The sequence below is a fragment of the Cyprinus carpio genome, chromosome A9 (assembly GCF_018340385.1).
Source record: "Cyprinus carpio isolate SPL01 chromosome A9, ASM1834038v1, whole genome shotgun sequence".
Classification (NCBI taxonomy): Eukaryota; Metazoa; Chordata; class Actinopteri; order Cypriniformes; family Cyprinidae; genus Cyprinus; species Cyprinus carpio.
The window spans coordinates 7,818,608-7,833,224 of record NC_056580.1 but is presented as its reverse complement, the minus strand read 5'-3'; the positions used below and the strand labels follow the sequence as shown (position 1 = coordinate 7,833,224).

General features: G+C 42.6%; 1 pseudogene; it reads right to left on the bottom strand.

The window, feature by feature from the left end:
• Positions 1-378: 378 nt before the first annotated feature.
• Positions 379-13,591, bottom strand: LOC109096615 (annotated as a pseudogene).
• Positions 13,592-14,617: the final 1,026 nt, after the last annotated feature.

Genomic DNA, 14,617 nt, shown 5'->3' with positions numbered 1-14,617 from the left:
CGACTTGGTGTGTCAGGTGTATGTGTGTGCAGATTGGATGTTTGTCTTGAGTGTGTGTTTTTTTTTTTTGGGTGGGGGGGGGGGTTGTTGAGGGACACTGGCCACTCAAAGTCCAGAGCTTGTAACAAAACCAGTGAAAAAGGTCCGTAAACACACAAAAATTGAGGGAGAGAGCGTTGTTGTGAGTAACAGATGGACCAGGAAGTCCCGCCTCTGTGTCTGTGAGTCATCGTCATGCCTCGCACTGGGGTCCAGTGTCCGTGTTGCCAGTGACGACTGCCATTCGAATGGATTCTTGAGGTTAAAGATCAGCAGAGAGCTGAAAGCAGCAGCAGCAGCAGCAACATGGTCCATCTGTCCACACGAGCGCCTGCCCTCTGCCTCCTCTCCTCCTCTCGACGGAGAAAAGAGGTGACGGAGCTTTAATGAGGAGACTGGCTCTGTTTAGTCTGCAAGGAAATAAGAGAGAGAGAGAAAGAAGCACATTAATGCGATGTCTATAATATCCAGACAGAGAAAGAAAACACAATGTTTCCCTGAGATCAACACGATCACGCTGCCTGTCACATAACACAACAGCCTTTTACGGGCTATTGCATTCACTAATGTTTCTGCATTTTTCTGAAATACTATCATTTTTCTGTGTGTTTTGTGTGGAATATTTTCTTTTTTCAGAGAGGTGTTTTTTGTTCCATGAGCATTTCGTATGTGATTTATACATTAGGAATGAAGCCGGCTAGGGGGGATGAAAAGGTTACATGCTCTCTCTCTCTCTCTCTCATTCTCTCCTTTACCAAGTAAGGAATGTGTGCTCTTTTGCTACGAGCAACAGAAGTGGCAGGTGCTCAGAGACAGCCGAGGGGAAACACTCACTGACATTTAGCACTATGCAGCTGATGGAAAGAGCACAAAAATACAACAACTTATCCACTCCCACGCAACACAACCTTAGATGTTCAGCAATCTGCTTACACTTTTGGAGGGAGGGAACCAATCTAAGTGTTTCTGCATGTTAAGCTGGAATAGGGCAGGGGGTTCAAACTGGGATATTGGGAACCCCCAGTGGGCTACAAGGAGGTTTTTGTAAACTTTAGAAAATGTCTTTTTAAGGGTTACCAAACTACATTTCACAGTATTTTTAACATTTACACCGTTTTTATATTATTACAGTTAGCTGTCAGTACACGTCTCGCACAAGACGTGCAGGGAAAAATAATATCTAGTTCAAATTAATTCTTAATTTGTGGACATGTTTTCATTCTTTTTAGTTAAATTATGGCCATCATTTCACTAAATTAAAACAAGGGAATAAATGACTACAACATGACCACTATTTAACTTAAACGACGGGAATTAATTTATAAAATGTGGGCCAATAGTTCATATAAAATATGAAACAATAGTTGTGTGTTGCACATTACCATGTAAACAATTTATACAAATAATGCAAGAATCCATCCTGCGCGAATGGTCTCATAAGAGAGAGAGAGAGAGAGAAGAGAGAGAGAAGACACACATCAACAGTGGCATTTGACAGTTTGCTTCTCTTTCTCTTGCTGCTGTCTGGGTTCTGTTGACAACACTAGATCGCTATCCTGACCTCTCACCCGTTGTACTTGTTTGTGAGGTTTCATTTGCATGTAGACCTCACACTGGGCGGAAGTCTCTGCAAACACAAACCCCTCATGGGCCAGTCTTGCCTGGCCATACTCTAGCGCCGCCTCCTCCGATCTCCTCCTCCTGCTTTTCATCTGCCTAGAACAAGAGGTGTTTTCATAGAGCGAGACTCGCTTTTACACACACTTAACAAACCCTTGATTCACGGCCATCGGCTATACGGCACGCCATAATCGCTCCCATTATCTGGACTGCCCGCACACATTCCGAACACTTCCGCATGTGAGCCCGATATCACAACATCCACTCCGACAGGGATGGAAGTAATTCCCATGAATGTCAGTAGGGCCGCATTGTCTCATAGAGAGCTGGGTAAAGTCAGGGAGGAGGGGCCAGCAAGAGGTCAAGCATTTTCACGGTCCGTAAAGTGCCTCATCTTTTCCTGCTCTTTGATACCTCCCTCTGTGTGCGATTATGAGGTATTACTCTTCCAGTTAAGTGCTGACAGATCTGTTTGCTCATGGCCAACTAGTGAAGACAGAGCAAAAGAGAGAGAGACGGGGGGAGTAGGTGCTTTCCTGTTGTTCTTTTCAACTTTACCGGCCTGTGGTGGTGAAAAACAGCAGAAAACATGTTTATGCTGCTGTTCTCACCCTGATGGTTAAAAAAAAACAATGATACCAACCAATGATAAAAACTATTTCTACAACTGTAACAATTGCTGCTTGGGTCAAGTATTTTTTTTCCAAACAGCATTTGGAAAAAAACCCTAAAAAAACAGTTGGTTCCAGTCCTGGCTTCTGATTTGTCAATGCACTGAATACAAAATCCCAAGATTAAACTTCTATTCTGAAAAAGATTAATCACTGTTTTCCTATTAAGGGGTCATAAACAAATGCCTCTTATGAGCTGATTCTTTTTAGTGAATCAAAAATGTAAAGTGAAACCAGTGTAGTCTAATTCACAAACAAATGACTCTTCTGAGCTGATTCTCTTTTAGTGATTCAAAAACATACAGCAAAACTGTGTAGTCCAATAAGTTTTTTTTTATAATCTCACACATTCACAATTAAGAAATTAAATGTTATGTTTACTTAATTTTTCTATTGATTGTATTGATTAAATAAACAACAAATGAACTGCAGAGTTTGTTCCCTATTGTTATTTATTTACTTATATTTTAATAATGGTAAAAAGATAGAAGATTCCTTTTACAAGTCACACTATAAGCTGAGTTTTTTCAAAGTTTGGCCAGTGGAGACTGTAAAATGTGTGTCCAGTTTCATGCTACCAATAACTGGGTAATGACATTATATGACCTGATTCTACTGTATTTTACTGTCACCACTGAGTGCTTCAGAGACACCACATCTAAAACAAAAGCATAATATTGACTACAGAATCATCAGCGTAACAGCGCAGTTGGAAACCTTGATGTGAACTTGAGCTCAGCTGCTCGTATCCAGACTCTCAGCGTAACCGTGTCAGGTGGACTCCGTTCGTCATGTGTATAAATAGACTCAAAAACAGACAAGAGATCTCTTTCCCCCTCTCGCTGATTCTCACATTCACACTGATGCCACAGAGCCGGAGTCATGTGAGAGAGTGTGTGTGTGTGCGGAGGTCAGAGAGGCAGCTTGGATTTCACAGAGCTAATTAAGCAAGAGGAAGCTTGGCAATTCCATGGATCTCCCATTCTGATCCGGAAAGGCAGAAAAAACGGCACCAATGAATGAGGAGGAAAGAAAGAGCCATGAGGTCATGGGACAAACACTCAACAGAGACACAGAGAGATTGAATGAGAAGAGGGAGGAACTGAATATATATTATACTGTATGTCTTTTTTCTCCAACTCTGATCTGACTTAACTTTATTCAGTGTGTCCTGAAGTAATCTTCAGAGTTGTGCTGTTACAGTCGAACAGTGCCCCTTTAACAACATTTTTTTTATACTATATTATAGTGTTTCTTAATATTTAGATTTCATATTTTCAGTTTAATTTTTATTTTCAGCTTTAGTAAATTTATGTACTTTTGAATTATTTTAAATATTCATTTTTGGCTTTTTTTCAGTTTTAGTATTAGTAATTTTAGTACTTTAACGTAAAAAAAAAAAAAAGAAATCAGTTAGTTGACAATGTTTTGTTTTTTTATTTTTTGTCAAATATATATATATATATATAATATATATATTATATAGATATATATATATATATATATATATATATATATATAGTTATATATATATATACATACATATATATATTATCACTATAAATTTAAATTATTTCGACCAAAAAATAATAAAGAAATAACTGACATGACTGATGCGAGTTTGGCTTTAAATTAAGCAAAAAACACTTTGTTTACTTAAGATTAATCAAATTCAGTATCGAAAATCAGAACATTACATAACTACAATTTAAACAATTTTAAATAACACTAAAACAGAATTTTGTGTGAAATTCTGCTTCTAACAGTTCAATGAGTAAATATTAATCAATCAATATTAAAGTTAAATGTAAATATGCTCAAATTCAAATATCAGTAAGAGCAGATGGAGGCCAGAAGTAGGAGGTCTTGTTGGACCCTCTGACCTCAAATCCCCTCCCCCATCTCTCTCCCCCTCTTGTTTTGTCTCTCAGAGTGATCTCTCAAACTATAAACGTCTTCAGATCTACATAGCTGAATGCAACATATCGCTTCCTAAACACATTTACGACATTGAAACTTTACCGTGTCTGTGTGTGAGAAATCAGCGCAGGTATTTTAAAGCAGCTGTAATCTGGACCCCACTGGTTCAAGTCAACAGCCTGTGAACCCCGCTGCCCCCATCCCCAAAAACTATCCCCTCTCTACACACACATTTGTCATGCAACTCATTTTTTATTTATTTCACACAGGTTTAAATTTAGCCCTTGCAGCCGGGCCGGGAAACAGTCTGCCGTTCACACACACACATAAAAAACACAACTGTTCTCACACACAAGGCGTATTTACAGTAGTTGAAAAAAGCAGTTGAGTGGCTGGCTGTACTGAAAACATGTGCTAGCGTTACTAATTTATTTATCTATGCCAGTCTCATATATCATAGATGTGGGGTATCAGTTTTAACCCTTGGGGGTAGAAAAAAATATCTCTGTTCATCTTTACTCAGTAGAATCTTCCAGTGTTACTCCCATTAGGGATGTTCACACTGTCAGCGATTTGTAGCAACAAAGCAACTGGAAGTCATTCATTTTCAGTGAGAGTTTGAGGTAGCAGAAGTGACTTCAATAGACACACAAAATTAAAACTGAAGGGATTTCACTCTCTCAAATTGCCTCTGTTACAAAACATTACATAGTATGTGGACTTCTGTACGAGTACCTGCTTTGGTTTGTTTTAATTTTTATTTAGCCCTTTTGCCAATATATAGTTCCCTATACGGAGAAAGAAGAGACAAAAAATTAGGAAAATCCTAAGGAAATCCACATTGCCCAAATTAGCTCAACGGGAAAATGAGCTATGGGCACCAACTGCTAGGCCATAGCTTCAAAACAACCTAATGTTACAGTTTAAATATCAATATCAAATTGTAATCTGTAAACAGTCTGGACATCATCAGCTATGGGAAGTGAGAAGGGGCAGAGAGATGTCTGGGCAAAAGGTTGTACTGTATGCATGGTGTGATGATCTTCATGTGTAAATGTCACAGCCTAATCTCATAACACTACAGCCAACTAAGCCAACAGAGCTCAGCGGTTCGAATAGAAATAAACTAGAGTCCATGAATAAGAAAAATGTGTGCATAAGGCTGTGTGAGCTCAGCAGATCCCACACTCATTCCCTTTTTAACAAACCCAAAAAAGCTGGCAAACACAATGCCCAAAGAGCCATTTAAATTCATTTGATGACAGTTAAAAGCATCACTATATATTCTGTGCCCCCTGCCCACCACACACACTCAGATCACTTAGCTCAGCAGGGGAGAAAAGGAGCATTCATTCAGCATCAGGCCACATACCATGCAATTATTCCCACACACGGCACATGCTCTTAAAGAGCATCCTATGCAGATTTCAGATGATATATTCCAGCCACATCCCACTCATTCCCATGCTAAAACACACACATATAAAAGGGATTTTAAATGTACAGGATGCTAACATAAAGTGTTATGTTAAATGCTATACACTTTACATGCATACACCAAAAATGATGGAATGATGAATGTACTAGGTATTTGCAAGTTGTTTATGTGGTTTAAGGTCCCGAGAAAAAAACACATTATTTTCAAAAAAGTACTGTACATTATTGTTGCTCCTCTATGTCACACCTTTCTGAAACACGTCGATTTTTCAAAAAACAAAGCTCATCATTCTGAAAAGCGAGGTGTGCTCTAATTGTCCAGGCTATCCAGTGCATTGTGATTGGCTGAATACCTCGAGCACGTTACGGAAATGTTACGCCCTTTGCCATACTGTGATGCAGTGTGTCCCGGTGCGATGAGACAAAGCCAATAAAACCCATTACAAATGAGCCATTTGTTGCATTCAGTGAGGACATAATTACGTATTATTATGACTTAGACTGTCTTTTTAATGCGTTCCATTGCATATCGCACCGCGTAAACAAAACCATTTGTCTGCATTTGTGTTTGGAGAAACGACCAAACAACAAGTGCTACTCTACACTGCTCAAAACACACTTTTGAATCATCAGTGGCAAATTCTTTAAATATGAAAACATACTTTCTGGTTGTGAGTCAGAAAAGTCGGCATTGTAACGTTAGGTTCAGGAAACAGTCCTCCGTAAAATGCATTGCACACACAAATATTTCTGTTGAACTGTTCTGGAACAGTGTTGAAAATACAACTTAGCCACTGATTTCTAGTTGTGTCCTCTTTTTGGAAGGCCAAACAAAGTAGTGTTGCTTTCACAATGAAACACACAGTCTCTCCACGACATGGCGGCGGTGGCGGCAATACTACAGCGAGAAATAAAAGTTAGGCCTTCTTTCTTTGCGTGAACATCTGGGCAGTGTTATGCAAATCTTCCCACACAGTGATGTAGACATGTGGTGGCGTGTTTAAATGAGGCATTTTAGGAGGGCGTGGGCAAGTCTTAAATTTTATAAAGAATATATCTTTGGGTTTGAGACTTTAGTCTTTGCAACTTTAGGGCTCTTATCTATTCACAAACAGCTTGTAGCACTCCAAAGAGAAAGGAAAACTTGAAATCGCATCATATGATCCCTTTAATATTAGAATAAAATGACAGTACAACAAATATTACTGTGATAGCATGTTATTTTTTTTTGCATTATACATTTCTTTAAAAAAAAAAAAAACATTAAAAAAATAGATCTAATTTTATTTAGGCTATTCTATTGATTGTGAGGTGAAAATCACAGTGTATGTGTGTGTGTGTGTGTGTGTGTGTGTGTGTGTATGCCATTTACTTGGTCACCATATAAAGCTGCTCAACAATGTCTAATCTGTGGCAGCATGTAATCCGCTTTATCTGTGCTGCTAAAAGTAGGGGTCGTGAGAACATTTAACAGAACATCTTAGATGAGTTTAACACTATAAAATCTGCTACAATAGCAGGTACTTAGAGAGTCAGCAACAACATCAACAGGACTAAGAGGTGAAGGAGGACATGAAGAAGAGGGAGAGAGAGGATGGAGAGGCAGATTCAGAGTGATGATTGGAGATGGAGAACGGAAGAAAGGAAAATAATCCCTCGTATGAAAATAATCAGAGGAGATATTAAACAAAGATTTTGGTGGAAGAGAGAAAGATAGCATGATGATGGGCTAGGATTCAAAGGAATAGGTGTGTGTTTTGATGGGGGATGGTCATCTAAGCCTGTTCTCTAGAAATAAAAGCAGGCAAATTGATAGACACAATCTCTCTTTCACTGCTGTACTTTTCAATTAAATCATGTCTATCAAAGCAGAAAGGGGTGGGGGCTCAGTGTGTCTGCAACAAAAGAGAGGTTTCACTTTTATTTCAAGCTTGTGCCAACTGTTTTCACATGTATCTGACTGTATCTCCCTGTATGTCTCTCTGAGCTGTTGTGTGGGGCAGCAGATGGTCGCTAATCATTAGAGCATTGTCAGGGCTCTGATGGGCCTGATAACCACTGTGCACTGCTTGGAATGGCAGGTGCACGACCCTGGCCCCCACCATCTGCTTGCCTAGCTCCTAACATACACTATTCTTGGGGGGAAGCTTCTTAGGAAGCCCCTCACAGACGCACTGAGCTCTCTGAGATGAGTTCTTGGGATGTCCTAATAGTAGTTTTTTTGTTTTTTTTTAAGACATTATTTACTCTCTTCTCTAGTGCTATTATAAACACAGAAATGAAAAGAAGCCAATCTAAGGAAATAAAAGATAGCTAAAAGCGTCAATACCCACAGTGCTCTCAATGCTGATCTTTCTCTAGCCTTCTATATGCAAAGCCAGGTCAGGGGTGACCAGTTTGATTTACAACACACTGGCTGAGTATTTTAAAATTCAATGACTCAGTGTGGACGCAGATATAAAAAAAAACACTGAAATAAATATGACAGAGTGTGACAAAAACCAATCAGTCCTAACAAGATAAAGCGTCATCATAAACCCGAGTCAAACATCCTGCACACTATGTAAATATGAAGTTGTGTTTGTTAAAGTATGCGTCTGCTTCCCATTCACAAACGTACTATTCAAATCAGTGTGTGTAAAAGTGTCGGGAGGAGGGAAGGTGTGGAATGTGGCATTACAGATGCTGGTGTAGTAAACAGAGTGCAGGATCCCATACCTACAAGTTTCTATCAGGAAGACTAGCAGGCCATTCTACGGAAATAAGAGCTCTGTTCTGTCTTTGTGGATCATCTTTTGTTTTAGTGGAATGTTCTTGGTGACCAATCACAGGGCAGGATGGCTGAGCGCGCTAGCGAGTACGTGTCGATGTTTGTGCAAGTTTTTCTTTGTGGTCTCCTCCCATGTTCTAGGGCTTCCGTGGCCTGCGGCTATGTCTTTCTGCTCCGGCCACTTGTGGAGGGGTAAACAGAGAACTGCAGAAACACACACTAGAGAGCATAATTGAGCTTCTGATGTTGTCTGTTTGCCTTCTATGGTGTATGAGCTGTTTTAAGAGGCTTCTGCTTCTAGACTCTTTTGTGAAGTGTCATTCATAAGACAAGTCGCTCTGTTCTTCGAGTGTAATCTTTCACCTTGACTTTTTTGTCAGTGCAAAGGTCTCAGTAAAATGTAGAGTACTCATTTTATACACTTAAATACACCCTGCATGCAATCCCACGTATGCAAAGTCACGCTTGACAAGAAAACACCTCCTATCTTACTACTTGTTTCAGTGTGTAACGTCCACGTGAGTCTATATCTGTGTCTATCAGCACATGTTTATCTCTGCGCTACACAAACAACTTTGTTTTTCAAGTCCTGCTGGAAAACAAAAGCTGGGTCATTCCTTATAAAAAAAAACCTGGCAGGTTGGAAAAACAAACCCGACATTAACCTCTCCGAACGACCTTTGCACACGTTCTGCATTCCATCCCTGAAACCTTCTACCTGAAAATTCATAAAACAACTGACTCACTTGTTTGTAGCTGAGCTACTGTTCACTCAAGTATGACACAATGACTAATTCTGATTCAGAGAATGAGTCAAGGTATGATGCAAATATTGAGAATAATTCCTCTTTTGCTGGATTACTGACATGCGGATATGAGCTCTCTCTCTCTCTCTTTTACATTTACATCCTCTAAATCTGACCGCATCCCACAGATCCCTCATCCTCACACTATTGTCAACAAAATGAACATTTCAACAAATAAGCAGCTCCAGTGCAGAGGAATAAAACCTTTAACTGACCTGTTTTCATCCAAAACACTCTGCAGGAATGGATAAAGCAATCAGTCTCTGAGAATAAAAACTGCGCCACAGCTTTTAAAGAGGCTTTTCCATCATTCTGACACTCAAGTTGTTCAGTTAGCTCGCTCACATTCATCTGGTGCACAAGTAATGTGCTGTCGTTATTTAAGCAAAAAATAAACTTTCATGTCATGTGGCACATTAACACCGCTAAATCATCCATTCTGAATAATTCAAAGCATAACATTTGAAAATAGTGTGAAAGGAATGTCACTAAACATTAAGTAATGAAGGTAGTGAGATTGCACATCACCATGTATCTCTCTTTTTTTAATTCAGAAAGTTTACCTTTTACTATTGTTGCTGTCTCCTTGAACCCAAGGCTGGCATACGGACTGACGTGTATTCCATTGATGCCCTCTTTACAGCAGCTGGTAGTTTTGAACCGGACAAGAGAATCACAGCTGGCAAGTCCTCCATCCATCAAGTTTAAGGCAATGTAGTTAAGTCCATTCTGGAAGCCAGCCGACGTCTCCCTGCACATGGGACTGTTATACTCTTCATCCGATCCTTCGCTGTTCCTCACAGAAACAGACACGTTCTCCACAGAGGCCGAACCGTGCCGCCTGGCATCATGTGCGAAGGAGGGAAGGAAAACTGGTGTTACGGTGGTAGTTGAGGAGAATGTCTCTGAACTGTGCCGCCTGCGTCCCTGGGGGTCGGCACGAATCACCTTGGCACCTCGGTCAGGGTCCACCAAGGCCAGAGTGGTACCATGCAGCAGAAAAGCCTCAACGGCAGGCACTCCCACAGTCTCTTCTAGGGTCAGCCTCTGCATGCAAGAGGATAGGTTGATGGTCTGCCCACCTTCTGAGGGCTGCGAGACAGGCTGCGGAGGGGAAGCAGGCACGCCGAATGTCATCTCTGTGTAATCGTCTTTAGCTTTGTCAACCGGGCCCACTGGTGCCACCTGTGCAGTGAGGTGGTACCTTTCGTCTTCCTCCTCTTCCTCGGGGTTGGCGGGGCAGGGTGTGAGCTCTGGAAGTGGCTCCAAACGATTAGATGGAGCAGCATTTCCAGATTTGGGTGACAGCGAACTCACATCAATGTTCATGTAATCAGAGAGGGGGGACGTCCTGTGATCAGAGGATGATCCAAGGGATGAGGATGGGCTCTCGGACGAAGCAGTGGAGGGGGGAGTGCAAATTTCAGCAACATGTCCAAAGTCTATGTTTATGTACTCACCAGGACTTTTTGGCTCAGAGGGGAGGGGATGCTCATTCATGCTAGGTAATGTTTGGAACATGTCCAGGGAGAGGCGGGTGGGCCGGCTGATCCTGTGCCGGTGGATGAAGCTGTCTGTGCGGCTTTGTCTTAGAGGTGATGGGGCAGGGGAGGATGCTGTGCTTACTGACTCCTCTATTATCCTGTGACTTTGAGGATTCATGACAACATACTGATCATTGTCCGCATCCTTTAGAGCCTGCTGGGGCTTCTGACAGCGGGGCAGAGAGTTAAACGAGTGAAGCTGTCTGAGACAGGGAGACTGCTCCATACCCACAGGGCTCAGGTAGTAGTCTGGTGGTGTGACCGAATCTACAGGGGACATGTTGAGGTACTCACCATTCGTCAGTTTCCCATCAGAGCTGTCGATGGAGAACTTAGAGCCGCACAGCATCCTTATGTAGCCACTGTCATCCAGAGAACAACTGCTGGGGGAATTGGTTCTGTAACCATTAGCTATAGTGAGGGGGTGTGTCCTGGGGTTGATTATCTGCTTCGGAGCAGAAACGCACATTGGGCTCATAGGCATGTAGTTGTCAGCCTTCCCCCCTTGTGGAGCTACACCTGGTGTCATTGGCATGTAGCCATCGTCACCCAGATTACTGCTGGACTTTTCATTAACCATCCAATTTTAATGTCCCCGTAATCCTCAGGATATGTGACCTTTGGGGATGCGGTGTGAGAGCTGCGCCCCGAATGGCCTCCAGTTGTATAAGTGGCTCTCATGAGCGTGTATTCATCCAGTGAACCTGAGGACACTTGTGATGGCACCCTCTTCTGGTAAGGCATGGTGAGAGAGTGTGTCCTCTTCCTGTAGGCATTTTCCAAATTTCCTTTGCCTTCCTCAGCTGCTGCCCGGACGCTTCGCCGTCCACAGCTGTTTGGCCTCTCCATAATCATGTATCCGTGCAGGTCGCTGCCCTCCTGTGAGGGGGGTGTGTCAGCCAGTGATTCCGGTGTGTTGCTTCGGTTTGCTGCTAAAAGGTGCCGTATATCACCCGGGCTGGAGCCACACTCATCGCAGGAGATAAAGCCAGCATCGCTGGGGGAGCCCGAAATGGAAGCAGTGCAGCTGGAGGGGCGAGGGCCACTTTCTATGTTACTGCTGCAGGAAAGGCTGACAGGGCTGGCAGCTGAGGGAGGGGAGTGAGACACAGGCATGCACATGGATTTGCTATGATGCAGGGATGACGACTCGAATGTTCTGCATGGGCGAGCTGTCACTGTGTTGGAGCGGCTCAAATGCGTCCTGTTCACGCACGGGCTGATGGGGCTGCCTGTAGTGCCGTCACCCTCGCTCGCCGCTCGGAACCTACAGGACGTCAGTTTCGTCACGGGAGAAGTAGCTGCCACGCTGTCAGTGCGCGAGCGCCGCTGCAGCCCAGTCTGACTCGGCGGGAGGTTGTTAAAGTGCCGCCTGGTGGGCACAGAGATGGGGTTAGTACCTGAGGACTGGCTTTTGCTGCGCGGGCGGAACTCTGACATCTCTTTCATGGCTTTCATCGCCTCTAAAATAGTCTCGTGAATGTTTTGCGCCACCACAGAGTCATCCGCCTGCATCCACAACTCGCCGGGTCCGATCGACGCGGACCGGCCCACCTCGATGAAGAAGAAGCTGTCCGAGTGTCCGCATCGGCGGATGTTCATCAGCTGTAAAATCACAGACGCCGCCTCCGTGTTGAGTTTGACGAAGCTGATCGTCCGGCTGGTTAAACACAGCCTGTAAACGCCCGTTAAGTTCCTGCTCTGTCCGAGTCCTTTAGATTTTAAATTGACCTGCCAAACCTCCTTGTAAGTGGCGGAGACGGGCGTTATCACGCCGTAGTTCGCCTCATCAAAGCCGACGAGGGATGACGCCGAATTACACGCGGAGCCGTCGCTCACTTTCCCCTCGTTCATTAAATCCGTTAAGACCGAGTACCAGTCCTCCTGTTCCTGCTCGTTTTCGGCAGCCACGGCAAAATACTCGTCCTTAGTGTAAAGAGCGATCAGGTGTTTGTGTTTGGCATCGGCTCTCTTGTTGATGTTCAGGCACGAGTCCAAAGGTATAACCCGTTTAGCAGCCGACTTGTTTTTCCATTTCTTCTCGCTCTCCTCGTAATATTCAAGCCGGGCGCGACAGCCCTCGCTCGGCTCCCTGAGCACAAAAAACCGCTTGTGTCCGTGCTTCTGTTTCCTCAGTAAGCCGCATTTCTTAACGTGGTTGTTGTTCTTCACGGTCATATTTGAAATCAGCTGTCCTCTCGTCGGCGGCGGACTCGCCATTCTCATATGCTGTGAAGAAAAACTCTCACTTTTCCTTAACTTGTGCTGTCAGTCAGTTATAATCCTGTCAGACTCTCTTATGGACCCGGCTCGGAGTGCGCGTTCGGTGCGAGGAGCGGTTTAACAGTAAATAACACATCTCGCTAAGTGAGTGGAGTGAAGAGGAAAAACAACATGTGACGTCCTACACATCCAAGCTTTGGTTACCAAAAAAAAAAAAGAAAGAAAGAAAAAAATACGCACACACACTAGGCGGTGCAATCTTCGGGGGAAGGCGGACCTATGAACCCGCCCCTTTAACAGCTCATTGGGCTCATTGGTGGAAATGTTTGATTGACAGTAGCGCGAACCAATCACTTTCTACTCATATTCGCCGCTCCGCCCCCTCTGGAACAACCCGAGGCACCGGAGGATTGTCAGAGGATCGCGACACACTGTGCGTGCTGCTCAGAGAGCCGCTCACTTTTACGGTATTACATTTTGCTCAAATTGCCAACGGAATAAAATGACTGTGAATAGTCTATGGTTTCAGTATTTTGGGGTCGTTTAAGGGGACAGCTGGGGTGGTTAAAACAACCAGTAAGTACTGACTAGTGGCGCAAGATTCCCTTCATTTTGTAATTCGTTCGTTAACTACATCGTTTTGTGTTCATTTCGTGTATGGTTTTGTAAAGTCAAACCTCTGATAAGCTATCGGATGCGTTTCAGCTCATATAGGCTGTCTGTCATGGAATGTCGCAAGACATCAATATTGTTAAGTTCAATAAAGCAATTTGCTATGTATTTACTGTTTTAAATTATCTGCAAATGTTCTTATGTGTGTTTTTCTAGTGAAACTTGAATAGCAAAATTCCTGCCCTTTTTAATTTTATTTTTTACATTTTAAAGCCATTTCCAAATGTAACATAAACTAGCCTAAGCCTTTTTATTTTAATTATAATGCTGTTAGTTTTATTTTGTAGCCTACATTTTATTACTGATCAAGCCAGTAAGCATCATCTCTGCTCTGACGCATCATAAAATTAATATGCAATGCGCGTGACTTTATATGTATTCCTATATATTAACTACTTAATTCTGTACACTATTGACCTCGTTATACTGACGCATTCAGTTTTAGACGAATAATTTAATTGAGACTATAAAAAATATACGTAGGCTTTATATGTATATATACATATACATATATATATATATATATATATATATATATATATATATATATATATATATTATATATATATAAAACATAAAGTTTGTGGAGCATCCTCGTTATGTAACGCAACCGGTGCTATTATAGGCTATTTACAGAGTCTGAATGCGTCTTGTGTTACGCGACTGCCTCTAGCGTTCCCAAATACTGTGTGTGTGTGTTGTGTTTGCCTTCCACTAGAAGATTCTTTCCGGTCATTGCCTTTCCTCATACTCCTCCTTCACAAAGTATGAACAACACCCCACCTACACTGCAAACGAGCGACGCAACAAAACAAGACGCTCCCGATGAAAGAACTGCAAACACTTCGTGCGCAAGACAAAGTTAGAATATAGCGCGAGCGTTGTAGTTTGACGCGTCGGCGGCGTCGCTCACTA